Source organism: Tursiops truncatus, chromosome 12 (genome assembly GCF_011762595.2).
Source record: "Tursiops truncatus isolate mTurTru1 chromosome 12, mTurTru1.mat.Y, whole genome shotgun sequence".
NCBI lineage: Eukaryota > Metazoa > Chordata > Mammalia > Artiodactyla > Delphinidae > Tursiops > Tursiops truncatus.
In genome coordinates, this window is record NC_047045.1 from 37,794,550 (window position 1) to 37,814,186 (window position 19,637).

The following is a 19,637-nucleotide window of genomic DNA, read 5'->3' on the forward strand; positions in this document are numbered from 1 at the left end:
GTTCTTGCCCTTTGGGTACTCTCAGTCAAAACTCTTCACATAACCTTCAATTCAGTGTTCTCTCGCCCATGTTGTCTGTGATTATTGTTGGGAATTTTGTTGCTGTTGTTGTGAGAGCCCTCAATATTTAAGATAAATACCTTTTTCATTATAGGCACAACTTAAGTTAGCTGAATCAGACCAAAGGGAAGGATTTATAGTCCTTGCTTCAAGGAGGAGTTTTCTTGCTTTTTCTTCCTCATGCTAGATGTGAACAAATCTATACACGTAGCCCCGTGCCCCAGCAGATTTCTTAAAACCTGAAGGGAGTCAATCTTAAGGTGAAGGCTTTGCAGAGAACAGCAGAACAGGGAAGGAGGAAACATGGGTCCTTGTTGACATGGTGGAGTTGCTGAATCAACCAGCCCTGGAGCCCACCCTACCTCTGGAAATTTCAGTTTTGTGAGATAATGAATTTCTTTATCTTTAAGTCAGTTTGGTACAGTTTGTTTTTTAATTTTTTAAAATTGTTATTATTGGCCATGGAAAGCCTCCCAGGTATCACAGGTACTCACAAGTGCCTGAGCTGTGTAGCAGAGGAGAACCCAGCAGGAATGTGAGTGATTAGGGGTAATTCCTGCCAATCTTTCCTCTATTTCCCCTCCCTCAACCTGATTCCTGATATGAGGTTATTTGTGCTTTGAGTTAGCTTTCCGTTGTTTCTTCCCCACCCCACCCCATTTTCTCTACCTCTTAGAAATCAGTTATTCTCCATCTAAATATAATATGACGTTCAAGTTGAAGTTAAGCTGGAGTCAAATCAAGGTAAAATGTTTGGAGACCCCATCTCAGGGTGGCCTGAAAGAGGAACGTGAGAAAAGTGTACCTTAGAGTTGCTTTCTGGAGTTAGCCAAATTCTGGGATGACATCTTTGGAATTCTGTCAGCATCACCACTGCCTCTCAGTATTTGTATCCTACCCCAGAAGTTTTATATCTTGTCAGTGAGTGGGTGGGGCTGGGGTTTGGGTCAAAGATATCTAAATGCCTGAAATTATCCTATTTGAGGTTTGCTGACATTACTATTTTTCATCAAATTTAAAAAAATTCCAATATTTCTTCAAATACTTTTTCTTCTTCATCTGCTCTCTCCCCTCCTTCTGGGACTCTAATTACATGTACATTAGATGGCTTGATACTATCCCACAGGTTATTAAGGCCCTATTCTTTTTCTTTTAATCTTTCTTTTCCTCTTTGTTTAGATAATATCCATTGACTTTTCTATAGATTCACTGATAATTTCATGTGTTGTGTTCATTGTGCCTAACCAATGAGTCTTCAATTTCATATATTGTATTTTTCAGTCCTAGGATTTCCATTTGACTCTTTTTTCAAGTTTACATATCTTTTCTGAAATTTCCCATCTCTTCACCTACTATTCACATATTTCCCACAGATTCCTTAACATATTTATCATAATTATTAAGACTTAGTTAATTCTAACATCTGGGTCCTATGTGGGTCTGTGTTTATTGACTATTGTTTCCCTTCATTATGGAGTACATTTTCCTGCTTCTTTGCACATTGAGTAATGTTTTTATTGTATACTGAGCCTTATGGACAGTAAATTAAAGAGACTTTAGATTCTGCTATCTTTCTTTAAAGAAAGTTGAGATTTGTTGTAAGCAGTTAAATTTCTAGCATACCACCTTGAGCCCCTAGAGCTATGGCATTCAAATGCCGTATAGACATGTTCTATACTCTGTGCAGTCCACTATAATGGACATTAACCACAAGTGGCTATAAGCCTTTAAAATGTAGCTAGTGACTAAGGAACTGCAATTTAAGTTTTATTTAATTTTAATCAAATTTCAAATGCCACATGTACATGGAGGTTATTGTATTGAATAGTGTAGCTGTGAATAATTGGTTTTAAGATCTGTTAAGGTGGGTCTATTTGGGTTTTGCCTTTACTCCTAGGGCATAACCTTCAGTCCTGGGAAGTAGTCCTTACTCCTAAGGTGTGCCCTCTGTGGCCTCCGTGGAAAGTCTTGGGTATTTGCCACACCACTCTAACTGGGGAGGAATTGAACTCTAAGCTCCATCTTCCAACACAGAGCAGCCATCATTTCAGCCTTCCAGCTATTGCTCTTCCCTGGGCTCCCTGCACCTCACTCTGCACATGCACCGTGCAAGAGTCAGCTGAGGAGCTGAGGGAAGTTTGTACATAGACTTTGGAGCTCCCCCTCTGAGGCTCCCTCCTTTCTGGGGAAGCCCCAAACCCCAGCTTCTGCCTCCTCAGCTCATAGGGCTGCCACTTTCCACTTGAGCTCTGTCTCTTGCCATCCTGGGAAGAGGAGAGTACTGCCAGAGGAAACGCCTGATCAACATGGACCTCGCCCAGTGGGATCCCCCCCCCCACTTTTTTCAAGGATCATATCTTCTCCAGTTTTTGTCTTCAGAACGAAACCGTTTTGGTTGTCCTCCAGGACCTTAGAACAGGTTTTGTTATTGTCTTGTTTTAGGTCCAGAACTTATCATTGTTTTTGGCAGAAGGATTAGTCAGATAGTATTTACTCAGCCATTATCAAAAGCTGGAACTGATCTGAATGGCCAAAACTAGACACTAAAATACTGAGTTCAGTGGGAAAGCTTGGCTCTCCTTTCCTCCTAACATACTCTCCTGCGTCTCTTTGCACCAGAAGGGGCTCAATATTTGCTAATGAAAATTTGCTGAAAACTGGAAATTCTCTTGAAGGAGCCATACTTTGAAGCATTATCAGTTGTTCATAATTTAGAATGGACAATCCTTTCATGAAAGAAGATTTTGATAGGGGTTAGTGAGAAGGAACAAGAGGTTCTTGGGTGTATCTGAATTCTGATTACAAGTGGTAGAAAACCTGACACAATTTTGGTGTAAGCAAAAGGAGAATTTATTGAAAAGCCTAGCTTAACACTCCATGGTAGGGCTGGCTCTAGGCATAGCGGTTTTTAGACCTCATATAGTATCATCAGAATGCAGGTTTTTCTTTTTTTTAAATAAATTTATTTATTTTATTTTATTTATTTTTGGCTGTGTTGGGTCTTCATTGCTGTGCATGGGCTTTGTCTAGTTGCGGCGAGCGGGGGCTACTCTTCGTTGCAGTGTGCGGGCTTCTCGTTGCGGTGGCTTCTGTTGTTGTGGAGCACGGGCTCTAGGCATGTGGGCTTCAGTAGTTGTGGCACATGGACTCACTAGTTGTGGCTCACGGGTTCTAGAGTGCACGCTCAGTAGTTGTGGTGCACGGGCTTAGCTGCTCTGCGGCATGTGGGATCTTCCTGGACCAGGGCTCAAACCCGTGTCCCCTGCATTGGCAGGCAGATTCTTAACCACTGCGCCACCAGGGAAGCCCAGAATGGAGGGATTTGGGGTTTGTTTTTTTATTTCTGTTCCCAGCTTTCAGACCTGCCTGTTGCATTGACAGAATTAATCTCAGCTTCCTGTGACTGCAAGAGGATGGCAGCAGCTTCAGCCCTGCGTCCTCTCAAGTGTCCAGTCCAGAGGAGAAAGTGCAAGCCTATTTTCCAGAAATACCCATGAAAATCTCACTGCCTCTCATAGGTTCTGCCTGGGTCATGGGCCCATCGGAAGCAATCACGTGGCCATGAAACAGGATGAAATGATTGGCCTCAGCGCGCCTCATATGCTCCACTCCCCAGTCAGAGGGGTGTCAGTTTCATCAGACCCCCACGGACTGAGAGGGGGGAAGGGGCACTTCCCCTGATAAATGTCTGGATTCTTATTCACTGGAAGGGCAGACACACGCTGGGGCAGAAACAACGGAAGCCCACTAAGGTTGTTATTGGAGGAGACTGGAACCAAGGTACCCGGAAGGGGTTAAAAGGCTACAAGTAGAGAAGCAGGGGGCCTAAAGGAAAACCCTGCCTCTCTCTCCACTTAGCCCCTTGGCTTAGGGCCGCTGGAGGCTGGGCTATGCTGTGTCATTGCTTCATGGTGACTGTGCTTGGGCACCTGGCATGAGTAAAATCCATGAAATTTAGATACCACAGCGGTATCTTTAAAGGTATCAGGTGGAGAATGGCTTTTAATGTGGAATCCGGGCCTCCAATGAGAGGCTTGTTCCACTTGCTAAATTTGGTTTGGGTTAAATGCCCACTGACCTCTTGTCCCTATAGCATTTCATCACTGTGATGAATGCTCGAGAACAAATCCTCCTCTCCCCCGCCCTTCCTAATGGTACACGCTCTCTATACCGTTAGAGTTCTGAATTCTTTTCCCAGATCAATTGCCAGGCCCCCCTCTCCATCTCTTCCATGAGTGAGGAAGCAATCCAAGGAAAAACAACAACTGCGCCAAATGCAGCAGCGCTTCCGAACGTCCGCTTGGCTCGGCCAGTGCCTGACCGGCACCTGCCACTGCTCCAAACCTCCAGCAGCATTTGGCGGGGGGGGGGGGGGGGGGGGGGGGGGGGGGGGGGGGGGGGTTGGGGAGGGGGCTGGGGAAGTGGAGGCTTCCTTTTCTCTCCCCCTCCAGGAAACCAGAGAAAACATAGCCGACTTCAGAGACCAGCGAAAAATACCTCTGGAGTCTCTCAATCCACTCAGTCCCCACTGACTGCTCCTAAGCACGTTCTAACTTGAACCTAATGGTTCTAAGATAGCCCAGTGAAAGGGGCTTAATTGCTTCCCTAAGCAATGAAGAGAACTCTCCCCAATTTTTCAAAAACGTCTGTGCTTTTTAGGATCTCACTTTTTTTTTTTTTACAATAAGCATGCCTCACTTTTGCCACAAAAAAAAAAAGTACGGATATTCAAAGTTTCAGAATTTCCACAATGCTTTGCCCCCTTCAAAGCTCCCTCTGTAACCAGTGGCTGACTTGAAAGTCGCTGCTCGCAGCATTTCAGGCTTTTTCTGTCACTGCAATTACATCTAATCATAAAAAGAGAAATATACTTCTGACGAATTTAAAAATGCAACATGGAAGATGCCTCTGGAAAAAATTCCTGTCAGCTCTTTTCATACCCGGGTGCCCTTGGTGATAAATTCCTAGTCTTTTCAGGAAATCAGTTCCTCCTTGCTTGCTTGATGAAACAACTCAGCTCACTCGCCTCAGCCTCACCTTCCTGATGAGCTTGTCTTCTGAAGCATAGAGATATTCTGGTAGTTTCCCCCTCTTTCCTCCCCCCCCCACCGCCCACCCAGCTTCTTCACTTGCTCTGCATCCCACCGTGCCGAGGACACCTGCCGCTGACCTCGTTCTCAGCTTTGTTTCCCCGATAAGTTTATTGGCCAGGTGCTGTAATCTTTGGTTTGCTGGGCAATTGCCTCCGTGCAGTTCCTGTGACCTACTTGGACTATGGAGCAGACTTCTTCATTATTCACGATGAGCTAGAGGTGCAGTTACCAGTAGGGTCCACCTCCGAAACTTGTTTAGCCAGTTTCCTTCTTTCACTGAGCCGTTCCAAGACCGGCACATGCAGATTGACAAAAACACCGAGAGTTTCTGTGTTCCCAGAAACAAATCCCACCAGAACAAACCTCCGTCTGTTGCTAAACTATGATTCTCGTTTCCTCTCCCCACACTGTCTTCCCCCTCTGCCTCCACCTCCCTTTCCTACAAAGCTAAGGACCATCAGGTTTAAATGCAGTGTTGAGTTGTTGATGAAAACAGGGTGTTTTTTTCTGAATGTCAAACAACATATGAACATAAAGCAGGCATAAAAATATCAGGAAAACAAGCGTGCACTGCTTCTGCCCGGGATGCAAGTGCACAACTGGCTGAGCTTAAAAAGCTTCCATGCTCACGAGAAGTTCTGGAGCATTAAAATTGACGATGGGGATTAGGTTGTCTTTCAGAGCAGCAGAATCTGTATAACTGAATCCTCCTGGATGGAACCATTTTCAGCCCAGGTATATTAAGTTGGCTGGCTCTGAGTCGACTTTTGTACACACACGCACAATATTTAACCACGAGTGCAGTGGGCCCCAAATTGAAACCATATTTTGTTAGCACCACGTGTTCCAGCCTTGACAGTATTTATCAAAGGGGAAGCTGCTGGATTTATTGAAAGAAAAGAACTTAACCAGAGTCTGGCAGACCCAACCCCAATAGGGAGTTGTTATTTTTACCCCGCCTGGTGAGCAGTACTGTAGCTGTCAGCGCAACGCTGTTAACTGGCTTGGGGCACTGTTTGCTACTGGACCTCTCCAGGGCCTGCCTCCCAGCTGCCTGGGCCTCATGTGACGTCATCAGCGCCACAGCCGTTTGTTCTTCAAGCCTCTGTTTGTGTTCCTTTCTCTTCTGTGAGGTCCTTGCTCCTTGAGCCAAAGGTCGTTTCTTCCTCCTCTGATCTCTCCAGCATCAGCTGGGGCTGTGGTGGAAATGCAGAGTCCCAGGCTCCACCGCAGACCTCCTGCATCTGCATCTTAGGAAGAATCCCAGGAGACTCCGGAGCACACTGAAGTTTGAGAAACACTGCTCTACCCGCACTGACCTTCTCTACCAGTGGCTCTCAGTGGGAGTTGTTACCCCCTACAGGTGCTTTGGAAATGTATAGGGGGATTTGGGAGTTGTCACCATGGTGGGTGCTGGGCGGGAGAATGCTGGGCAGCCTGCAGTGTAGAGCACAGCTCCACATAAGGAAGACTTGGTTCATACATCACATAACTTTCTAAAGCGCCGCCAGGCAGGCAGGTTGGTGAAAAACCTATTTTTAATTATCTGAACCCGGAACTGAATTCCTTTTTCCACACAGACACAAAGTATTGTTTGCACAGTTTTAATATACACTCAATTTTCTAGGAATTCAACTTCTGAGAATTCAGGGAAGACTGTGCTTTGTTTTGTTCAGAATTTTACCTTCGTTTTTCTTTTCTTTTTTTTTTTCTGGTACGCGGGCCTCTCACTGCTGTGGCCTCTCCCGTTGCGGAGCACAGGCTCCGGACGCGCAGGCTCAGCGGCCATGGCTCACGGGCCCAGCTGCTCCGCGGCATGTGGGATCTTGCCGGACCGGAGCACGAACCCGCGTCCCCTGCATCGGCAGGCGGACTCTCAACCACTGCGCCACCAGGGAAGCCCCGTTCTTCATTTTGGAAGCACATTATTGACAGGAATGCTGCTTACAGTATTTCAGTCTCCAGGACAATATATCTGTATCAGTGTGCCTTGGTAGCTGTCCCAGTACAGTGATTTTATATCTGACGACTTCATTGGTTTTTGGTATAAATATGCCTGAGCATTTATATATTGAAATATGTTGTTTTATTACAAATTGATTTTATTCCTTCATATCAGAATTAAGGAATTCATTATACAGATTGAGTTAGTTATATTATTCATGGATTCTAGTTATTTAATTCATGGATTCTATTTTAAGAAAATGAAGTCATTTTAAGGTATTAGAGAATGTTGGGGTCTGGTAGGGTTGGTGCTACATTCTTCAGTTGGCCCTTATTACATACTACCTAATCAGCTTAGTTATATTTTTGAGACCATGCATAGTCTCACCTACGAGATGATAAACATTCTTGGGGCAGGACTGTGTTTTATAAACTTGGTATTCTACTCACCACTTAGTTCAGCATAATGCACCTATTGAGCATTAAGTAATTGATCACATGACTACTTCAAGGACAGCCCCCCCATCCTGCATTCCATCCCTCAAACGCTACTGAGTTCCTACCGTGCGCGGAGAAATGACAGCCCGGCTACAACAGTCATTAAGAGAAGGTTCGGCACTTGCGCTGAGCGTAAAGCTTAACACAAAGATTTCTGAAAGAAGCGGAGGTTGGAAGTGGTCCACTAGGGAAACAAAATGCTATGGGGTTATGGAGGGGAAAACAATCCCAACACGTGCATGTGCACATACACAAGTCTGGAGCGGCAAATTGCACGTATAGGTTCCTTTATGTACGTTTTTATTTAATGGGATGGCCACCATCTTCTTTGCCCCGTTGAATCAGAAGCGTTTTGAGAGCCGGTCTCAAGTTCTCTAATTCCTTCGTATTACTGCCAAGCTTCAGTGTTGTGTCCGACAAAATCCCTTCTATTTCTTGGGACAAGGACCACAGACGTACAGTCTTTTCAATCTCATGTGATAATGTGACATTTTTTGTGTAGGCTAGATTGGCCTGGGGGTCCAGGGTCTGGATTTTAATCTGTTGATAATTTGGATAGGTCATTTCACCACCCTGGTGGTCATTTTCCTCATCAGAAAAGATGGACCAGATTGATGGTTCCCAAACTTGACTGTTCCTGAGGAGATTTTTAAAAATACAGAATTCACTGGGCTCTACTCCCAACATGTTGAAAAGACTTTGGAGGTGGAGTCCAAGTCGCTGTAGATTTTAAAGGCTATCAGGGAATTCCAATAGGTGGCCTGGTTTTCTTTCTTTCTTTCTTTCTTTTGGCCACGCTGCGTAACATGCGGGATCTTAGTTCCCTGACCAGGGATCAAACCCATGCACCCTACAGTGGAAGCACAGAGTCTTAACCACTGGGCCACCAGGGAAGTCCCTAGCCAGTGTTTCTTTTCAAACTTTAATATGAATACAAATCACCTGGAAGATCTTAAGATGCAGATTTGATACATCAACTCAGGTGTGTAGCCTGGGCGTCTGTAGCCCAACAAGCTCTCAGGTGCCATCGATGCTGCTGATCAATGAATCCCACTCTAGTAGCCAAGAAAAAAGACTTAAGTCTTTTTCAGCTGAACACTCTCCATCCACATCAATTACTAGTGAGTAACGTTATATAAGATGTCATTAAAAATCATCCACATTTAGTGTAAGATGACCTAACCAAGTTAAATTGTCGTGGCAGAGTATAGAATTAGTTCCCTCATTTATAAATTTTAAGTGATACTCTCAAATAATCTATGGAGGATTTTTTTTCCTCTTAAGTTAGCATCCCATAGTACAACATTGAAAGAGTTTTCAAAAATCCTTAAGACTAGAAGAAAATTTTCAACCAAGCAGCAGACTTCAAACTGACCTTTTTGTGGCACAGGGAGCTCAGTGCCAGTGTGATCTGAACATCACAGAAGGCACTATCTCTTCCCAAATCCTCCCATGGGCTGGCATATGCCTGAAATTCCTTTAGCAGAGGACAGAGACTCTCGCTCACTCCGCAATTAGTGATGAGGCTTAAAATACAAATATCTCTCAGGAGGGTAAAGCACTGACTTTACATCTTAGCAGAATAAAGAAATGATGGGGGAGATTTTCACAGAAAGACGTTTTCATAGGAAAGAGTTGGATTGGGGGATGCGGGCTGGAGCAGAGAGTGAAAAAGATGTTTCAGAAAGGGAAGCCAGGGGCTGAAGTACACTTAACCTTCTTCATAACCTTGTCCAAAGGAGGCTGACCTAATGGTTTTCAGAGAACTGCAGCTAGCCAGGAGAGCCGCCACGCTCTCTGGGGAGGCAGCAGGGGGAAGGGAGGAGAGTGGGTCTCCTCCTGAGAAACAGACACACCCCCAATTCCTTTGCTCATTTCTTAGGTTCGTATGAGAGGCCCTTAGGCCTCTTTTTCCTACAGTCCTGCAAACGAGCAAAGGAGTGGGTCCCAGGGAGGAAAGGGTCAGGATGAGGGACACTTGTGGGGCCTGAGCTGACCAAGGAGGCTGAGGGAGGGAGAGGGTCAGCAGGAGAACTGAGGTGGACACCAGAAGAGGGAGGTGGGTGTGACCCGCAAGACAAGGGGCCCCATAAAGCTAGGTTTGCTTCCAGCACTACACAGCTGCTCAAGGTCTTGGCAATGCAACCTCTTCCCAGTCTCCTGTAACTCACCTGGAGGTCACGACTGCCAGTTTGCGACACGTAAACAAGGCCAAGGAAGTTGATCTTTCTTCCAGCAATTAAGACACTCAGTCTCCGCCACAAACTCGTGATACTCAAGGGCGTCCACTCTCAAGGGAGGCAGCGAGGCAGCTGGAAGATCTATGAGTCTGGCTGCTGCCCAGGCTAGATTCGCCTCTGGGCACAGCGGCCGAGTATCTAAGATCTGGAACAATCTCTAAGAGCGGGGACAGACTGGGCACCTGACAGGACGTTAAAGCCGGGAAGAGCTTTTGCTCCAGCAAACCTCCCTCTCAAGGTGTATTCTTTTACCTCTTAATCACTTTTTTTTCCTGAAAAGGAAAGGAGCTGAAGAGAGGCATACAGATCACCTGGGCTGTGGAGGCCAAGAGGAAAGATATTCCAGGTTCATATGACATCTCTACGTCTATAAACCACATGATTCACTGAGTATCAACTGACATGCAGACCCACAAGTGAATGCTCAACTCAACTAGCGTGAGGGGAAAGAAATTGTGCAGTGAAGGCTGCAGGAGCACGGCAGCCTAGACCCGCCAAAAAGATGAGAGGAAGGTCTCTGGTCCCTGTTGACTCAGGGCAAATAGACAGGGTCTCTTTCCAGGGCCCCCAGGACACAGGCTGCCCACCACGACTTCAGAACGAAGTCCATTTGTGCTGAAGGAGAAGAGAGGAGTGTTACCTTCACTTACGTTAGAAGTCACCTTAGAACCCTCCTACACTGTTGGTGCAAATGTAAACTGGTACAACCATTATGGAGAACAGTATGGAGACTCCTTAGAAAACTACAAACAGGGCTTCCTTGGTGGCGCAGTGGTTGAGAGTCCGCCTGCCGATGCAGGGGACACGTGTTCGTGCCCCGGTCTGGGAGGATCCCGCATGCCGCGGAGCGGCTGGCCCCGTGAGCCATGGCCGCTGAGCCTGCGCGTCCGGAGCCTGTGCTCCACAACGGGAGAGGCCACAACAGTGAGAGGCCCGCGAACCGCAAAAAAAAAAAAAAAAACCACAAAAACAAAAAACTAAAAATAGAACTACCATATGATCCAGCAATCCCACTCCTGGGCATATATCCGGAGAAAACCATAATTCGAAAACATACACACCCCGCAATGTTCATTGCAGTACTACTTACAATAGCCAAGACATGGAAGCAACCTGAAATGTCCACTGACAGAGGAATGGATAAAGAAGATGTGGTACAGGGCTTCCCTGGTGGCGCAGTGGTTGAGAGTCTGCCTGCCGATGCAGGGGACGCGGGTTCGTGCCCCGGTCCGGGAAGATCCCACATGCCGCGGCGGGGCCCATGAACCATGGCCGCTGAGCCTGCGCGTCCGGAGCCTGTGCTCCGCAATGGGAGAGGCCACAACAGTGAGAGGCCCACGTACCGCAAAAGAAAAAAAAAAAAAAAGATGTGGTACAGATATACAATGGAATATTATTCAGCCATAAAAAGAATGAAATAATGCCATTTGCAGCAACATGGATGGACATAGAGATTATCAAACTAAGTGAAGTAAATAAGACAGAGAAAGACAAGTATCATATGATATCACTCATATGGGGAATCTAAGTTAAAAAATGATATAAATGAACTCATTTATAAAACAGAAACAGACTCACAGATTTCAAAAACAAACTTATGGTTACCAAAGGCAAACGTCGGGGGGAGGAATAAATTAGGAGCTTGGGATTAACATACACTCACTACTATATATAAAATAGATAACCAACAAGGACCTACTGTATAGCACAGGGAACTCTACTCAATATTCTATAATAACCTATATGGGAAAAGAATCTGAAAAAGAATGAATACATGTATAACTGAATTACTATGCTGTACACCTGAAACACAACATTGTAAATCAACTATACTTCAATAAAATTTAAAAAAGAAGGAGTCACCTTACCCAATGAGAGCAAGGTAGCCTAAGGATTTTGGCACTTGGAGGGATTTTAGATCATTTAATTCACACTCATTTTATAGGTAGGGAAACAGAGGCCCAGCAAGGGAAAGAAGTTTGTACAAGTTCACTGGTAAATTCTTGGCAATGTTGAGTCTAGAATCCAGCTGACTCCCAGAGCCACTCTCCTCCCTTCCCCTCTGCTGCCTCCCAGAGAGCCCGGTGGCCTCCTGGCTTACTACAGTTTTCTGAAACCTCTGGAGTTATCAGAGCTTGCATTCCCATACCCTTATTTCCTCAGCTCTCTAGGTGGTGCTGGATGAGGCTGCCCTCCAAGGTGCCCCAGCTCCAAGCTTAAAGACCAGTGCGAAAGGGGTCCTTGGCAAAGGCCCATGATGGGCTTGAAGAGACAAAACTTAGGTTCATGAACTTATACCACCCCTTTCAGAACTCCATTTTCAAGTTTAGGGGGAGAAATGAAAGCTCTTACCAGACCCAACAGCTGGGCTGCATCGCACAGGCCTGTAAGCCTCGTAGTTGCCCAGCCCAGAGACTGAAGAAAGAGCCCAGACACAGCAACAGAGACACCAGCAAAAGGTCCGAGAGCAACACCCCACTGTAGATAGCAGGCAGCACGTGGCGGCAACCTCCGCTACTTAGCGGGAGAAGGAGGCTACCACTTACAGGCGGAATTGATGTCAGGTTGGCTCATCAGTTACCAGGGAAACCAGCGGCTGGGGCAGGGGGCAAGCACACAGGCAGTTACTTATTAAGCCTTATAATTAAGAGAATTGGATAGTCATGTGAGTGAAGCAGGGCGTGATCCAGCAGGGGACGTACAGAGAGCAAGAGAAAAGCCATCTTGAATGACCCGATCATACACGAACTCATTCAGCACACGCTAAATCCAGTGTGGGCGTGAGCAGGTGCAAATGGGACTCTCAGGCCATGGTTGGCTCTGCATCTGGAAGTTAGGATCCCATAACCATAGAAAATATCAGTAGCCTGCTACGGTCGGACACAAGTGGGGCCTGCACATCTCTACCCCAACAAGCTTGCTGCCAAACGGGGGTGTTGCAATAACTGCGAGTCTCAGCTCACACCAAATCCCATCCAATGCAGGGAACTTTGTCAGCTAGCGGACAAAATTAAGCTAACAAGTCTCATTTGTGGTTCAGAAGATATTTCTCTTTTTTCTTCCTGCACCCCTCTCACTCCCACAAAAAAATCAGCAGAAACGGCCAGGCAAGAAGGCTTGCTGTTCTCAGCCTTGTCCTTCAAGGGGTAACTCTCTGGCCCTCCTCAGGCACCCTCTCCACACAGGGCAATGAGTCACAGGGCCCAGGGAGTGTGTCTACCCAGAGCTCATACCTCACCTCCTAGACCACCCTTTGGTACCTGGGATCCCAGAGTTCCCTGCCCAAGGGTCCTGAAATCATCTCCAAAGCCTGCATGGTCCTCTCCTCGGGCTCTGAGTTCTGAGAATGGACTGACCCATGGCTGTGCCTCGCCCCTAGGCCTGAGGAAAGGCCGGGAGACAGCTCTTCACAGAGACATGGGGTGTGGGATAGAGCTGGGGGTAGGCAGAGAAGGGGCAGCCAGGGAGGAGCAGGTGGAACTCTGAGGGGTCTGAGGATTCTACATTCAGACTCTGCATTCCAGGTCCCTCTGAAGACAAAAGGATAGAACATATTCTATTATATAGTTTCTAGGCTAGATTTGCTGCTTTTCAATATTTGGACATACGGTATGTGGGCCTCCATCTGCCGTCTTGCCCCAGTCTGCAAACCTCTGTTGGAGGCATGTTTTTTGAAGCAAACACAAAGACTGGGCTCCTGTGGTTAGATGGTGGGGAGAGGGTGAGAGTCATCCTATCCCTGGAGACACCACACCAGTGGACCCTAAGCTCAAGGCTTGCTGATTTTTAACCCTTATGCACACAAGGCAATTAGCCCTATTATATACACATACCAAACACATACCAAAAAATCGGAGGGTTCTACTAAATCAAGAATTCCTTCTCTAAAAAAAAGAATTACTTAGAACACTTTTATGCAAATAAGGCAACTTAAATTGTTGACAGAGCCTAGAATTGATTTGCTTGCTTTACCCACTAATTAACCCACCCTGAAGAGCTAAAACAGATTAGGATTTACTTGTTCATGTACATATCACATTACTCATGCCAGGGTATTTAAAAATAAATGACCACGTATACAACACAACAGCCAGCCTCCCGGGGTCCCCCTTTGTTCCTCAGATGGATAAGCCTAGGATGGTGCTGGGAGCGCAGCCCCTGGGGTGAGGAGTGGGCCGGGCCTCAGCAGCCCAGGACTAAGGGGTTCTCTGGCTCCCCCCCTCATCCCCCCGAAGGGGCATGCCAGCCCCCAGAGATGACTTGTATCACTGTATCAAGCAATAATTCTGCCACTCCACAAGCCACATACCCCAGGTCTATGTCCAGGTTTGGGATTATAAAATATTTACTCTACAATATGTAAACAATCTCTCTTTTTTCCTGTGCCAGCGCTCCATGTTAAGCAACTTCCCTTTACCTGCACTTATTCTACAGGACCTAAGAATTTTCTATTTACATCCACTGAGGGGCTTATGAGCCGGCCTGGCCAGGACCTACTACGTGCTGATTTTCCAACTCTCTGCTGTGGTTACTCTTCACATAAGCTTGGGCTACTCTAACAATTGCTTTTCAACATTCTCAGGAGTTATAAGAAGGCAACGTTGAGCCCAAAACACAGGATCAGAACGAAAAGCTGTGACATTAAAAATTCTCTCCAAAATTCTCCAGAAAGTCGATTAAAACCCTAGGTAAATTAACTGGAAGAAAATCTTTATCATTTAACAGCAGACAGTAGCAGGTAAAAACCTTAGTCTACAGATACGTAAATGTTTCTTTACTTTTCTATAACCCAACTTAATCTCTAACCCTCATTTCACGAGAGGAGAGAAAACTTTATCAGTTTGGGGTTATATCTTTGCTCTAGGGCACAAAGGACTGTGGGAGGGTGGTGAGGCCGGGCATCTAGTCTTCAGTCATCTGTCCACAAGGGCATCTGCTGAGACCATCATCACCTCATCTGACCTTGGCCATCGTCCATGCAGATGGCTGCTGAGCTACTCCTCATCCTACCCACTAAGCCCTTTCAAAGCCAGCCACTCTGCCCTGCCCTGCCCCTCTCAGCAGCCTGGGGGTCATTCCCTTGCTCTCAATCCATGCTGTGGCATGGGGAACTTTGTGAGGCTGTTTCTACAGCCCTGTCTGCCTAGACATGCCCCAAATCCATTTCTTTAGGGTCTTGCCACTTTCCTAGGGCTCTACCCTAGAAGTAAGAAACGGGTCCCTCTCTCTCCAGTCTCACAACCTAATCGGTGGGTTCTATCATGGGGTTCCATTTCCACCCACCTGGGACACACAATCCTGCTTTCAAACATCCCTTAATGACTATACAGTTCTTGCTTTCCCTCTGTGCCCCCTCTTTCCCCAGAGTCCTCAGGGACTGGGGACAGGGACCTTCAAGTGGGGTATCATGTCCTCTCTCAAACCTCTGGTATATGTCAGAGTCCTTCCTTCACACACACGGGCTTAGACTTGAGAAACTCAAAAGCCAGCAAACAGGCCCTTCTCTCTGTTGAGAATCCTTCACTGAGGTGATGAACACAGACTAACCTTGCTCAGAGGAGCAAGATGAGAGGTAGGTGAGACGGTGAAGAAAGATATTAGGAGAAGAAAGCCTGCTGGTATTTCAAAATTATACCCAAGCATAATACTAACTGACGATAGAATGATCTTTCTGAGATACAGATATGATTATCTAACTGCTCTGCTTCAAATCCTCCAGCGCGTCCACGTTGCCCACAAAGGCAGTCCAAGATCCTCGCCTTCAGAGATGTGAAGGGCTTTCTGAGCTGTTCGTCTGGGAGACCTACAATTTGCACGAGCAGACAAAGCAAATATTCACGTGGCCTATCCAACCACTAAAGCATCAGGTCCTGGGACCAAAACGAACAATTTCCCGAACAGTTCCAAAACCTGGCTCCGACCTCTTCTTGCGCAAAAACTCTGACCTAATTTTAGAAGATCCTGTTTGATTTCTTCAATCAAATATCCTTATCCTTCATGTACTATGGCTGCTCTCAACCAATAAGAACAAGAGCAACATTAAAAAATACCATAAGGGCAGTTTCAATGCTCGTTTTCTCTCCTCCTTTCTCCCTGCCTGACCCTGGTTTCTCTTTTCCAAAACATGGCTGGAGCACCTCCTTCAAGAAGTCTTCCTCCCTGTCTTGACCTTATTTTAATCACACCATGGCTTGTGTGAGAGGCACAGATCCCGGCTGTTGCAGCTGTGTGTATCGTGTTGTTTTCTCTGTCTTCTTTCTCTGATTAGCCTATGAACTCTCCTCGATGAGGTCTGTACCCCTACTTCTTTTGCAGCACCCCAAGCATTTAGTCTGCACACAGAGGGAACTTAATAATTTCTGCAGTTTGATATCTGGGTCCCTACCCCAGCTCCTGGGTAATCACTGTCAGCAAACAAATTAGTTATCAGTACAACAGCCAAGGTTTCCAGAGTGAATCATTTGTATTTCCACTGCTGGAAAAAACAACACATGCCACTCTCCTTGCAAAGAGGAATTTCAGTAGAGGAATGTGGTCATGACGCCACGGGCAGATCTCTCCTGAGAGTTTTGACACTCGTAACTCTTTGACCTGAAAAGATGAATCAACTTTTATTTGGAATCCTGTGATCCCCTAGGTTCTTTTAACCTAAAGGCGTAAAAGCCGGAGAAGGTGAGCCACGTCCTACTGGTAACAACAACAAGTAAATACGCATATGGTCTCGGCTGACCACCCACTAATAAAATTCCTGGGAGCCAAGCACCGCCTCAGCCCCTGCAGCGTTCGGGACCGGCTAAGAGATGGCTCAGAGGCTGCACCTGCCTTGGTTCATCCCAGGCGCGGTCCCACCCACGTGCCGAGGCTGCTTCTCTCTTGCAGGGGCTGATTCTCCTGCTGATGCCCAGAGCCTGCCTCTTCGGCCTGCCTCACAGCTCTAAGCCTGTCCAGGGGAGGAAGGTCCTGCCCTGGCCTCTCCTGGTCCCCTATTCCCAGGTGGGCAGCTTCATGAGTCAGCCCAGCCCCAGGGGAGCTTTTTGAGGAAGGGTTCTTTCCCTCCACCTCCTGTCTCCACCTCCCTCTTCCCCTCTTCCTTCTTTTTTTTCTCCCTCCTCCCTTCCTAACTCAAGTAGGGCTTGAGGGCGCAGCGTCTGGTCCCGAATGGGGTTTTGTCCTCCCTGCAGCATCTTTCCTTCTTCTACCAGCAGTGTGGGAGAACCCAGACACCCCAGACACTCCACCCACCAGAAAAGGGAATCTCTTCCCTCTCCTGTCCAAGTCCCCTGCACAACAGGGCAGCTCCATTTCAGTTCCCAGCCAGGTTTCCAAGCTCCATCCCCACACGGGGCCTCCAGACCTGCTACCCTGTTTCTTCAGGGAACGTAGTGGCCATTAGCTAGAGACAGGGCCGGCTCTGTGTTCTTCTGGACCACAGGAGGTGCCCCTGAGAGCCCTTTCCTTCCACCACGGCACACAGGCAGGCCCTCTGTGCCAGGCACTCTGCAAAACACTTGTTGGGCCCAGATAACCAATGCCCAAGGTGTGCAGTCTGCAATGGAGCAGAAGGGCGGGAACTGGCCGGGTCCAACCACCACCCATCGGGATGCAGACAAGAGAAAGGGGCTCTGGGAGGAGAGGGGGCTGCACCCCAGCGTCAGGGAGGGGGTGGGCAGGACAGCAGGAGTGGGCCAGACTTCAAGTGGACAACCTACTGTGGAGTTTGAAGATCTCCGAGGGACCCCCAAAAGATTCCTCTGCCCTTTGCCCCGCCTCGGGTGCACGTGCAGGGTCTCAGCAAGGCGGCTGGACTTTCCTCTTCCTCTATCCATTCCTGCTTCTATGGAGGTCCTGCCCGACACCTGTATGTTCACTCCTAAGTACCAAATCTCACGCACAACACACTTCAGTAGCTATAGACTCTTTAAATGTTACTGCTGAAATTCTGTTCCCCTCCTTTACCGCCATCCCATTCCCTTCCACCCACTCTCCCAGTATTTTCACAAGGAAATCATGAATCGAACATTTGAGTCACCCTCAATTAGCCCTTTCTGCAAGTTTCAGGGCCTTGTGACCATCTGTGATCTCCTGTGAGGTCATTGTAAATCCAAACACTTGAACTGCAGTGGACCACGGTGATTGTGCCTTTCACTTTCTCCCTGTCATCCTGGACAGGGGCAGGCCTGGCTGGTTTCAGGGCACACAGATTCTTTTCCTGCCTCCACAGTAAAAAAAAAAAAGGGCCAGTCACAGCAGAGGTAAAGGTCCCATGGACAGTCCTCACTCCCTCTGACCAGGAGGAGGTGGGCAGCAGGACTCAATACTTGGCAGGGGAGGAGAAAAGACTGAATGTCTCCGGAAGCTATAAAGTCAGAGAAATGATACTGACGAGCAGGCACTGGGCTCTGATCCCTGTGCTGGGTGAATTATGTTCCCTGAATCTTTACAATAATCCTGGGGGTTAAGTTCTATTACTATCCCCCCACCCCCATGCAGACAAGTAAATTAAGACTCAGAATGGCTCCATAACTCACCCATGGTCACACAGGCCAAAGTGAAGAGAAAATGGCTTGCTGCATCTCCCTTGGTCCCCAGGAACTGGGCAAGAAGGAGTTGGACCCAGCTGGCATAATAAGGTGACGGAGATTTGCTGAATTGGCCCCAGAGCTTCAAGAAAGAACACGGCTGATGAAGAGAGACGGGGCTTCCTGGGGAAGAGACAAGGAGGATTGTTAGAAACTTGTAAAAACTTGTCTGGTGCTGACTTATTGGCATGTGCTCATGCTGGGTTGGGAAGACCTGTAATTCCCTTCTGCTACTCCCAAATCTCCCATAAAAGGCAGCCAGATGTACTCACACCACCTACCCTCATTAATTAGCAGAGGTATGTGTTGCTTGGAGAACAAAATGGGGGAGCAAGGTCTGGCCTGGAGGGAAGCAATGGAGAGAGAGGATGGTGGCTTGGACTAGCCAGACAGCACTGGGCCACTTGAGGGCTTGTTCTGAGCAGGACCCAGAGGGAGAGGGAGGCCATAGGAACGTACATGCCCTGGGAATCTTCAAACATGCTGGGAGGAAGCTAGATTCCGTGTGTAATTGGGGATGCAGGCTTGAGCCGTTTGATGTGGATATTAAAGAAAGATGATTTCCAGAAAGTTGAAGGATTTAGAAACCTGTTTTACCTCATGCAATTCTAAAAACCACCCTATGAGGTAAATAATTTACTTTCTCCTTTGTGCAGATAAGTAAACCCATGTCGTTTAGGAGGTGGAACTTGTCTGGAACCAAAAGCTAGGGCCCTAACACAGGCCCTGTCCACCCGCTCTGCTCCAAGAGCTGCTCTCCCACAGAGAACTTCAACCTGCCTCGAGCTCCATCCATTCCTCACAGGCCTTGGTCGGAAGCCCTTCTTCGTGAAGAATTCATATTCTACCTTACTCCCCATGCCAGTGCAGCCTAAGTCTCTTTCCTTGAGGACTGCAGTGTTAGCAGTCCTGACTCTAAAGTCAGGCAGCCCAACTGTGTGACCCTGACTTCACTGAGACTCAGTTTCTTTATCTGTAAAACAAATAATAATAACATCTATTTTGTAGGGCTGGTGTCAGGATTAAATGGGAAAAAAAAAGAAAAGAAAAGAAAAAAAAAGGAAGTCCCTAGCATATAGTTAACTTGCAATAAAAATTAATTGTATTTCTATTATGGTTTTGCCTCGGCTAATGGGCACAGATTGTTTTCCTTAAGTTCTAGAAACATTGAAAAAAAACAAAACTTCAAATTAAGTTGTACTCTGCAACATATGGATATTAAA

At 47.0% G+C, this 19,637-nt stretch overlaps 1 protein-coding gene across 1 annotated transcript in view; it reads right to left on the reverse strand.

The window, feature by feature from the left end:
• LOC101321093 (uncharacterized) overlaps positions 1–19,637 on the reverse strand; it is a 265,172-nt gene that overhangs the window by 51,237 nt on the left and 194,298 nt on the right. The window contains 1 exon segment of the mRNA XM_073789307.1: positions 18,364–18,537. The gene's annotated coding sequence lies outside the window, so the exon portion shown is untranslated.